General features: G+C 34.6%; 1 long non-coding RNA gene across 1 annotated transcript; it reads right to left on the reverse strand.

Moving 5' to 3' along the window:
* Positions 1 to 1,565: 1,565 nt before the first annotated feature.
* On the reverse strand, positions 1,566 to 2,653 carry LOC133784357 (uncharacterized). Its single transcript, XR_009871299.1, has 2 exons — positions 2,056 to 2,653; positions 1,566 to 1,766 (listed from the first exon to the last, which is right to left on the reverse strand). It is a non-coding gene; the product is annotated as an uncharacterized LOC133784357 (long non-coding RNA).
* Positions 2,654 to 10,262: the final 7,609 nt, after the last annotated feature.

Below are 10,262 nucleotides of genomic sequence, written 5' to 3' on the forward strand. Positions count from 1 at the left end.
TTTTTGGTCACATTTATTTGATTTAATTTAGCTTGGAGATATTTAAAAACTATAGGGTAAAATTTTGGTTAAATTTAGAGAGTGAAATTACCAAAGGGCCCTTGAGTGCATTAGAAGTGAGGTAAAAATAGGCAAGGGCATAAAAGTCTTTTCCAAAGGAGGAGAGAGGGTGTGCTGGGCGGCTAGGCTATGCCCTAGTGTACTCAAGTGTCTAGAAACCTACCCTAGGGAAGATCAAGAAACTACCCTAATGATTAGTGCTCTTCCACATTATTTTCCTTAATCTATTTTTTTCACAAAAGAAAACCTATTCACTTCCCTCAACCCTCCCAAAACCGAGAGCTTCCCCAAGCCTCCATGGCTGCATTTCCTTCCTCTCCTCAAGCTTAGACACTCAGTCTCCATTGAAGGAAAGAGAAGCTCAAGGAAGACTAGTGTACAAGTAAGTCCAAAACCTTGTCACTTTGAGGGTGTTTGACACCTTAACTATAAAACAGTTTTTTTGTTTTTAAAAGCTAAAAACTGTTTTTTGAAAACAAGTTAGGGTGTTTGGCGTTGTTTTCATAAAAAAAATTTTAAAAACAAAGTTACAAAAAACAGAAAATTTTGAAAACAATAAAAAGTTGTTTTCTGTTGTTCTAAAAAAAATTTTGTCTATCTTTTTTTTTCTCACATAATTTATTTATTTATTATTATCTAACATCATTTATTGTCACCTAATTTTCTCTCTCATTAGTTTCTCTCTCTTCAGTTTCTCTCACATCAATTTCTCTCTCATCACTTAATATATCATAATTTTCTCTCTCATCATTTTTTCTCTCTCATCATTTCCTCTCTTATCAATTTCTCTATACTCACTTATCTCTCTTCACTTTCTTTCTCATCACATTCTCTCTCATTTTTTCTTTGATCAATTTCTCTCTTCTCAATTTCTATTTCTTCAAATTTTCTCTCCTTACTTTCTCACTTCTTATTTTTCATCATTTTTTTTCAAATGATTTTATCTCATTATTTATTACAAACTTTTAAAATATTTTTCTCTTTGTAAATATATTTGTTAATATTTTATTTAAGATTTAAAAAAAATAAAACTAAAAAATAGTTTTTAGAAAACATTAACCAAATACCTTTTGTTTTTTGAAAACTACAAAAACAGTTTTCTGTTCTCATTTCTGAGAACACAACTTTGAAAACAAAAAACAGAAAACAATGCCAAACAGGCCATTTGTTTCTCTTCTTCAAATCTGAAACCCTAAGGGATGGATATGCATGCATGAGATCTAATAGTCATGCATGGCATGAATATTGTATTCTAGGGTTCAAGAGAAGTGGTTCTAGGAGAATCTCAAAGTTTGAAGCTTTTTGATGATCCAGTGAAAACAAAGGTAAGAGTTCTAGAACAAATTGAATAAATTTATTAATAGTTCGAAATCTATTTTTTTTAATAATTCAAAAATATGTTTTAATTTTGAATAAATTATATATTAAATTTTAATTCAAGATAAATTAGAAATAAATATAGTAATTAAAATTTAAATTGAATTAATGAAATTGATAGATTCAGGGAACAAAAAATGTTACCATAATTTTACAACTACATATCAATAAATCCAACATATTAAACATAAATTGCTACTTATAATATTTTTTAATAACCAGAATATCAAATCCCAAAATACATAATCCGAAAAAAAAATGAAAGTGTCTAAACTTTATTGAGTTCCATAATAGCTAGTAGCCACCACCATTCTCTTGATTTCTTCCATCTGAGCAAACAATAAAACATTAAATATATTAATAAGATATAAATGAAAATGAAAAACTATATCAAATTTTGAAACAAATCACAAACACGAAAGGAAAAAAGACAAATCTACAAACACATTCATTTTATACGTACAAAATCAATTTATACCAAAAAAATAAAATAAATTATAAATCTAAAAGTTAAAATACTCCACAAACCCTAACTTAAACATACTCTAAATTTGTGATTTATACACAAATTTCATACAAATTCAAAACCAACTATATATATATAATATATCAATGTACCCGTGCTTTCATTCTTCCGCTCTGCGCACTGCAAGCGCAGACCAACGAATGACAACCACGTTATTCTGCCCCACGAACGATGAGCAACCCACGTCTCCACCTTCACTTGATGAGAATGAGAGAGAGTGACCATGAGAGAGTGGGTGGGGTGAAAAAGAGATAGAGGGAGAGAGTCTTAAAAAAAAGATAGAGGAAAGAGGTTAGGCTACAACTTGAGGAATGATGAGAGAAAGAAAATTGTGTTAGGATTATAATAGAGAAAGGGTTCTTTTAGAACTGATATGTGGTTTATTAGGCATATGGGCTGGCCCACCATACGTGAAATTCATGGCATATTTTTTTTTTAATAATATGACATTATTTTTATTTTTTAATGTAAACAAGATTGCACGTCTACCACATGGAGACATGTCATATATATGATTTATTTTTATTTTTTTTATTTTTAACATTTAGAGTCTCCTCATAGGAGACGTTAGAGACATGATATAAAAAGTCTCCCGTATATTTTATTTTCAACGTCACCCAACTATTTTAATGTCTTACCTACTTGGACATAAATAATAACTTTCTATGACTTACAATATAAGACATTAAAGACCCCCTCTAATTTTTAATGCCTTACACCTAATGTGTAAGACATTATATGGAGTCATTAAAAATATATTTTGTTTTAGTGTCTAGAGTTTTTATGTTTTCTACTCATCTAAAATCTTCTACCCTAACACTCTCTTAAAAATCTGCATGTGGAATTATTGGGGCTAAATGTGAGTGTATAGAACACAAGGAGGAAGTTTGAAAAGGTAAGAGAACCTCATCTCTAAGCTAGAACCATCAAATGTAGAATTTTTGGTTGATTCTTGAGTATTTTGGGTTATATTAGTAGATCTGGTTGTATAGACTATTTTATTGGTCTTTGGAGTTTATTTTATGCTTGAAGGTTAGATTGGTTGATTTGCATGCATGCATGTAGCTAGGGTTTTGCTAGTTGTGTTTGTTTTTGCTAGAATGTGAAAAAATGCCTACTGCCAAGTTTTCGTGGTCTGACTTCAAACGGGTCAGATCGTACCCTAATACCTCTGTTTGTGGAGATAATTTATATGGTTGCATATTTCTAGATGATTACTTGAGTTTAGGTTTTGTAAAATCGAAAAAAAAAAGTTTTCAAACCTAAGTTATGAACTGTTTGGCATCTTGATGCAAACTGGAAAATTTCTGGGCAGCATGCACTGCCCAGATTGTTTTGAATATTGAACATGTTTTACTAAGTCAAAAGCCATGAATTTTGGTAAACTGTTTTTTTAAATATTTATAAGAATCATAGAAATTTTTTAGGGTAAAATGCAAAATGTTTAAAGAATAATGGTTTTTCAAAGTTTCCCTAATAGTTTGAAAACGAAATTTCTGGGCAGCAAACACTGCCCATATTGTCTTACAATTTTTCATAGGTTCCCCGATTATTAAAATTATGAAATTTTGAGAGAAACTAAATTAGATATGAGTAAATATCTTGGTAAAATTTCAGAAAGAACTGGGCTACGGTGTAAGAGAAATAATTTTTCAAAGAACCCTAAAAATCTGAGAAAAACTCCTGGGCAGCAGACACTGCCCATATTTCTTTAATTGGTTTAATGGGTTTTGCCATCCCAAAAATTATGAAACTTGGTGAGAATTTTTTTAAGATATGTATCAAGGTTCTGTAAATATTTTAGATTAAAATATGTCACGGTTTAAGAGTAGTAATTTTTCTAAGTTTCCCTAAAACGAGGAAAAATTGTAATTTCGAACCTTAACAAAAAACAAGTTTTGGGAGGTTAATTCTCCTAACCTAAATTGAATTTTGACGTGAGCTTTCGCCTAGCTCCCATTATTAGGATGTATAATATGTGAATATGATTTTAAAGGGTTTTGGTTAGAGAACCTAACATAGAATATGAGCTTAAAAGAGGGATTTTTATTACGTTAAAATGAATAGTGAAAAAGTTAGGTTCAGAATTGAAAATGAATTTGTTTAAAAAAAATAGCTAAATTTTTGGATAGCTAACCAACCCTAAATTAGCTTAAGGTTATGAGAATTCATTTTTACCAATTTCTAAACACGGGGTCCAATTGCCTTTTCTTTTCCAAAATAATGTAATAGAGACCCTAGGTTATGGATTAAAGATGGTAAAATTGGGAGTTAGGTTTTATAAAACCGTAAATTGAAAAGCGTTATCGTTAACGGATAATAAATTGTAAAAGGTCGAAACGCGGTATTTTTGGGTAAAAAATGGAAAATAGTGAACTCCGTACTTGAGTAAAAAATGGGTAGTTTTCTAAGATTAAGAGTTGTTTAGAAATCCTTTTATAAGTAACTAAAATACACATAATACGATTGAGAAAGTCATCTAGAGAAAGAATATTAAAATGCACAACACGAAGAGCATGTTGCGGTAAGGACAATTTTTCTCAGGAAACCGTAAATTGATTAAAGCGCAATCTGGTCTTATACACTGTAAAGTGTATAAGAGAAATTTTAGTATAGAGTCGCTAAGAGAAATTTATTGAACGTAGCTATCATAGAATATTAGATATACGAGTATGCCATAGTTTAATCCGAGCACACTGTATTAATTACAGTAAACGTAAAGGGAAAAGCAGATAGCGGAGTTAAAACATCCAGCTGGGAACTAAGGACTCCAAGTAAGTTAGCCTTTCTCTTTCTTGGCTACAACATGAATATATACTAGTGTGTGCTTGTAGTAGTAGATTACACTAGTTTTGTTTGGGTCATTAAGAGTAGGGTATGCTTAATGCCTACTCTTGCAATGCTTTGGCCTTCTGTGGCTAAATAGTAAGTGGGTTTGGGTTGGAGCCAGAACCCTAACATAAAATAGTCCGGGTTGGAGCCAGGACATGGTAAGTATATGGTTTGGGTTGGAACCAGGACATGGTAAGCATATAGTCCGGGTTAAAGCCAAGACAATGGTAAAATAGTCCGGGTTGGAGCCAGGACAATGATAATAAAGTCCGGGTGGGAGCCAGGACATTGACGATGGAACCGGGTTGAGGCCCAGATTTCTTGCTGATAATTTAATTGCTTAGTCATGCTGTGTGTTAAATATATTTGAATATTCTGAGAATCTTCTTAGTGCAGGATATTACGATATGAGTGATATATTGTATGTTCTGAGAATTTTCGGAGTGCAGGTTATCGTGCTATGTGTGAACTTGGTTGTTAGAAACAACAAGAGTATTTATTTCAGATATGGTTATATATCTTGAATGTCTGAGATTTTCTGAATGCAGGTGGTTTTGATATGTATGAACATTGGTTGTTGGACACAACCAATGTGCTTAATTTTTCTGTTAGGACTATTATTGAGAATTGTATGATAGGGTTGGAACTTATCCAATACCCTAATTACTGGCAGCGGTAACTACCTTAGGGCAACCTATTACTGGGTTTAGTATATTTGTGTGCAAGACTATTCTTACTAAGCGTTTTCACTTATCTAGTTGTTTCATGTTGTAGGTAAGTGCAAAAGCAAAGTGGAGCAGTGAGCATTGGAGTCTGCTTGTGGATATGTACATGTGGCCCGACTTGGGGAGGTTTTTGATGGATCACCATTTTGAAAAGAAAAAAATAGAAGCTATTATTTCCTTTGGGATAATTGTTTTGTTATAACTCTGTGGAAGAGTGGTTGTAATTCTGTTTACTAAACTAAAAGTGTGTGCACATGATCTTTTAAATAAAATATATGGATTTTTGGTACAATGAGTTAAAAGTAAAAAGTTTTAAATTTTCGCATGATTTGGTTTTGTATGTTTTGAGGGTCATGACATTAACATTATGATTATAAACTGAGTTTATGCTTAGTGTTTTTAATGGAGTCTCTTGAAACTCTTCTATGAGTTAATGCAATTTCATATTTTCTTCTTCATTATTGAGATATTTTCAATTTATGCTTATTGCTTATGATTGATTGACCATCTATTACATGATTTATATGAGTTTGATTCAAAATCTGAAAAGTGAGATTTAAACATGCTATAATTGATTAGAGATAAGTTTTGATATTGAACAAGAGTATCAATATGATATGTGTGGCTTATGAGTTTTCATGCTTAATGCTTCCTACATGTTGAGTTTATTACAAGAATGTAGAAAATTCTCACATAGATTGAATTTTATATATCTTAACCCGAGTATAAAATGATTTTGTAAACTCGCTATCTCAATTAGAAGAACATTTATGAAATAATACTTTAGTAAAATAGGAGAGTAGGAAGAAGACGAAATTAATTCCTTAGCTTCTCATCCATTAGAGTAATTCTATTTAGTGCTATTTGTTTTAAGTTCGTAATTGTTTTTGAATCACAACTTTTATGTTTATGTTTTAGTTTTATGTTATTTTATAATCAATCTTTTGTCAACCAATTAGAAATAAGAAATTAATTTTTGATACTTGATAATTAAATCTTTGTTGGAAGATACTCGTATTTACCAAATTATTACTGAATTGTGATTACGTATACTTGCGTAGAAAAATTATCGCAACAACAATATATATCGAGATATACTTGTTAGCTTTCTTGTTCTTATTTCCTTTTACATCAGGAGCACTCCCTTCATTCTTTTTCCTTTTTCCAGCATTATTGATGGAAATAGGAGTTACATTAGGAACAATTGAGCTTGCAACTGTCGTTGTTGTACTCAGGTTGGATGTAGTTATGGGGGTCGGAGATGTTAATTGTAACGCTGACCTGGCCTCTTCCATGTTATGAGTCTTTAAGCTCGTTCGATGAACTCTAGTATAGTTTGAACTGGTTTTCTTTGTAGGTCATCCCATAAAGCGCTCCTTGGTATTATTCCTACTCGAATAGTCATTAGGTGGCTGCTATCATCTACATCTCGAACCTTAACAGTCTCGATATTAAATCTCCTAATGTATTTCTTAAGAGATTCTCTTGGCTGTTGTTTGATATTTGCAAGGGAAGAGACTTCAGGCTTTATGCTTCTGGCAGCTCGAAATTGTTTTTTTAAATTTCTTAGATAATTGCTCCCATGAGGAAATTGAGTGTTTTCAGAATTTATCGAACCAACTCTTTGCCGCCCCAGTCAATGTAGTGCGAAAAAGTATACATCGAAGCTTGATTCCTATTTTGCTTGCTCTCATCACAGAGTTAAATGTACTAAAATGACTTATGGGGTTGGTGCTACCATCGTAAGGTGCCACATGAGGTATTTTAAATCCTGGGGGTAAATATGTGAAGCAAATGGTTTGAGCTCTTCATCCAAGTCATAAGCCTTTACCTTGGTCTTTTCTTCTTAGAGGAGCCTAAACTACTATTCAAGAAGATTGATCTGTTCCTGAACAAGATCAACTAGAGAAGCCGCTTGTACCCTTGGTGCTTCTTATTATTCTGTGGAGCTCTAGCTCCTTGTTGCAGTATTGGGTTGTAATTTTTCCCGTATACTGAAGGTATAGGATTTTCCCATTGAGAATTCAAGTGTGCCCTCAGATCCAAGTTAGGCATGTTAAATTGCCCTCAATTTTGAATTAGGTGGTCTCGAAGATTAGGGCCATTGTTAGGTAGTTGTTATAATAGCATGGTTCATCATTGTACACGCTAACAAGCCTACTCATGTCCTGGCTGTTGGTTCGATAGTTGTCTTCAACGAAACTTACAGTTTGATGTTGCTAAGAATTATTTTGGGGTGGATTCTCGACATGAATCCTTGTTTTTGTGGCCCGATACCTAGACATATGGCTCGCTGTCTATTGTTGGGGATTTTCTCCTTGGGGAACATTATTTCCAGAACTTTTTTTGTGTCCATTTTTGGGATTCCTGCCCGAGATGGTGCTTGTCACACTTCAAGCAGGTCTATGTGGTATCCCATCGCTAGCTCTTCTCCCCTCTTAGGCAGGTCCCCTGTTTTGTGGGATATGAGATGTATGTTGTCTAAGAGATGGAGAATGCCGAATTGGAGATGGTGGAGGCCTCTCATTGTTTTGAGTAGGTTCTGGGTTATTGTTCCAAGGTACTTCCTGATTAGCTCGATTATTCCCAGTATTGACTGGCATCTCTTTAGCTTAGTTATTAACTTGTGTAGGCTTTCGAGAAGAAATCCTTTGTTGGTTGGTTCTTGCGTTATTCGCGACAGTACCTCCTGCTTGGGCTTGGCAGGCTCTTTGCTCATCCATTCGAGCTGCTATACTTCCACGTGGTCGTCTCCTTGCTCTTCTTGGGGCTGCTTCAGTTGTCGAAACCATCCTAGCCATTTCTTCACTCCTTCGGTTTGCCTCAGCAATTTGTTCCCTTAGGAGTTGGTTTTTGAGTTCCACCATAGGGACATATCTTGTTGGGTAATAATAACCTTGCTGGGGTTGTCGCGAGGTCTGCCTAGAATCTCGAGGGGTCATTGAGGCACTACCCTCGTCATTTGTTTGTTCCTCATTCACTGGTAGTTTGTAAGCCCACCTAGGTTGTTCTCAGTCTGATGTATTGTTTCTACCCCTTGTGGTATTCCTGGGAAAGGATTTCCTCTTCCATGGATAAGAATGTTTCGAGTGGGAGCGACCATTGTTGCAACAAATGAAGCTTAATAGGGAGGTATGATTTGAATCGCTTAATGTTCTCAATGAAAGTTCCAAACTGTTGACGCAATTTTTCGTCAGCACAAAAAAAAAAAAAGAATCAAACAATTATAGAATAAAAAGAAATGATTTTTATGTGGTTTAGTAGTTAAAATCAACCTACATTCACGAGTCACTTTTATTGATGAATTATGTTTTAAAGCTTAGAAAGCAATTTCACAGTTTATGAATATGAAAATTTGTGCGTCCACAAATGAATACAACTAGTCTATTTATAGGATTGTTATTCGATTCTCCTCCCACGATTATAGAGGAAGTTACAAAATATCTTATTCAAATTTGAATTACAAAACAGATTCTAACAACCAAAGCATCTAAATAGTTTTCTAAAAATGAAACTGTAATTAAAGTATGGATCCTTTATCCTTTCTGATGCTTTTCATGCGCTTTCGAGTTGTTCTACCAGAGCTTTTTGAGCTGAGATGATAACAAAATTTTCGAGCCCAATATTTACCTCTAGGCCAAGATGATAGCTTATTTCCTGATCTGACTTCCTGAGTGTTTCCCCAAAAAACGGCTGCTAATGACGTGGCAAGGATTTTTCACACGTGATCTACACGTGGCGGAAGTGTTGTTTGACTATCGACTAGAGGAACATCACTTCATCAAGCTTAACTGTTAGATGCGACCAGGGCGGTCGTATAATTTGATTTATTTACTTCTAAGATAGTAATCCTATAATAATTGCATTGAATATTTCCTCTTTATTACCTTGATACGCGGTTATTAAGGAAAGTTAAGGCCCGTTGGACCATGTAACCCTCCTTGCTGAGCCTATAAATATGCATGAAATAGCTCAAGGAGAGGACTTTTTGCTTAATCTTTTTCCGGAGTATTGAGAGAAAGAGAGCTATAGGGTGATTATCCATCGTTTTATTGTTATTATCCCAAGGTTTGTGAAACTCAAGAACCCTAGTTCTTTGATCACGACTTTGAGATTCAATATTAATAATAGCACTAAGTGGACGTAGGCCATTACCATTCTTAGGGGCCGAACCACTATAAATCCTTGGTGTTTTCTTCTTTACCATTGGGTTAAACTCTTAATTTTCGTCTTATCTTTTGTCATATATTTGACTCCGTGTTGTTGGCCAAATCGAGGGTCAACATTCTGGTGCTTTCATTGAGAGTTTGACGAAAAACTGTAAGAGAATCTAATGGCGAAAACATCCAAGAAGACTGGACAGGCCGCTGGCGCTGCACCATCCCAACCTCCTCCCCCAAATGTGGCTGAGAATGAACCACATTTGGAGTTTGAAGAGGAGGAGTTAGATTCTGAAATGCTAAGGGCAATGCTAGGGGTGTTGCAGGATGAGTTGGCTAATCTGAGGGCCAATCAGGAGAATGTTGCGGAGACAATGGCACTGCAACAAAGAGAAATAGAACGCCAGTGCTAGGAGCTGAGTGAGCGGCAGGCGGAAATGGATCGTCGGTAGAGGGATGCCATGGCCGCCCTTGAAGCAGCCATCCAATTGGCAAGGAGTCAGGCTGTGCCAACCTCCTAGCTAGATCAACCACTGAATGTGCCACCTCAAAGAGGTCCCAATCCAAGCCCTCCGCTCCAGC

This window comes from Humulus lupulus, chromosome 6 (assembly GCF_963169125.1).
Source record: "Humulus lupulus chromosome 6, drHumLupu1.1, whole genome shotgun sequence".
Lineage (NCBI taxonomy): Eukaryota > Viridiplantae > Streptophyta > Magnoliopsida > Rosales > Cannabaceae > Humulus > Humulus lupulus.